At 31.6% G+C, this 1,084-nt stretch overlaps 1 non-coding gene across 1 annotated transcript; it reads left to right on the forward strand.

Moving 5' to 3' along the window:
* Positions 1-372: 372 nt before the first annotated feature.
* LOC129006938 (U6 spliceosomal RNA) lies at positions 373-479 on the forward strand. The gene has a single exon (XR_008492131.1). It is a non-coding gene; the product is annotated as a U6 spliceosomal RNA (small nuclear RNA).
* The last annotated feature ends 605 nt before the right edge of the window (positions 480-1,084 follow it).

The raw sequence follows: 1,084 nt of genomic DNA on the forward strand, positions 1-1,084 counted from the left end.
CATACTTTCATTCTGCTCCTCCTGTCCTCTGTGTCATTGTTGTAATATATTTTACTTCTATGTAGGTAATGAACTCCACAGACTTTGTTATGTTTGCTTTAAATAGTCAAATATCTTTTAAAGAGATTAAGTAGGAAAAAAATGTTTTTATATTTGCCATTTCCAGTGTTCTTTATTACATTGTGTAAATTAAAATTTTCATCAGTTATTTTCTTTCTGCCTGAAGAGGTTCCTTTAACATTTCTGTAGTTCTGCTGGTGATGAAATAGCTGTTCTCATTTTACTAGGAACATCTTTCTTTTTCATTTTCTTTTTTGGTACAATATGGTTACATTTATAATATTGGAACATGTATGTTTAAAAATGCATGGAGTACTTGCTTCAGCAGCACATATACTAAAATTGGAATAATACAGACAAAATTGGCTTGGCCCCTGCACAAGGATGACACACAAATTCAAGAAGAGTTCCACATTTTGTATTTAATGCACTAAACTGTGCACTTAAAAATAGTAGATTTTATGTTATATATTTTACCTCAATAAAAAACATAGACATGGGTCTAGAAATACACATATAAAACTGTTAATATTGGCTTACTCCTTGGAAGAGGAGATGGGAGTGAAAGATAACTTTTAGGATTTAACTCCAATTTTTAAACTTTTGTTTGGAAATTATTTTAAACATAAATATTTGCAGGAGTTTACTCAGATTACCCCATTTGCTTCACCATTCTCAATCTCTTTTGATATATACATTAAAAATACATCATCTATATCTGCATATGTATTTGTGTATAAACTAGATATATGTATATATATTTACGAACCATTTGAGGGGAAAATACTCAGCATATTTCCTAAAAATAGGGATTCTCCTTTATAACCACAGTACACTTAACAAATACAGTACATTTAGTTACTTTTTCTTTTTTCTTTTCTTTTTTTTTTTTTTTTTTTTTGAGAGGAAGTTTTGTTCTTGTTTTCCAGGCTGGAGTGCAATGTGGCAACCTCGGCTCACCGCAACCTCCTGGGTTCAAGCGATGGTCGTGCCTCAGCGTCGCAAGTAGCTGGGATTACAAGCA

Source organism: Pongo pygmaeus, chromosome 8 (assembly GCF_028885625.2).
Source record: "Pongo pygmaeus isolate AG05252 chromosome 8, NHGRI_mPonPyg2-v2.0_pri, whole genome shotgun sequence".
NCBI classification, from domain to species: domain Eukaryota; kingdom Metazoa; phylum Chordata; class Mammalia; order Primates; family Hominidae; genus Pongo; species Pongo pygmaeus.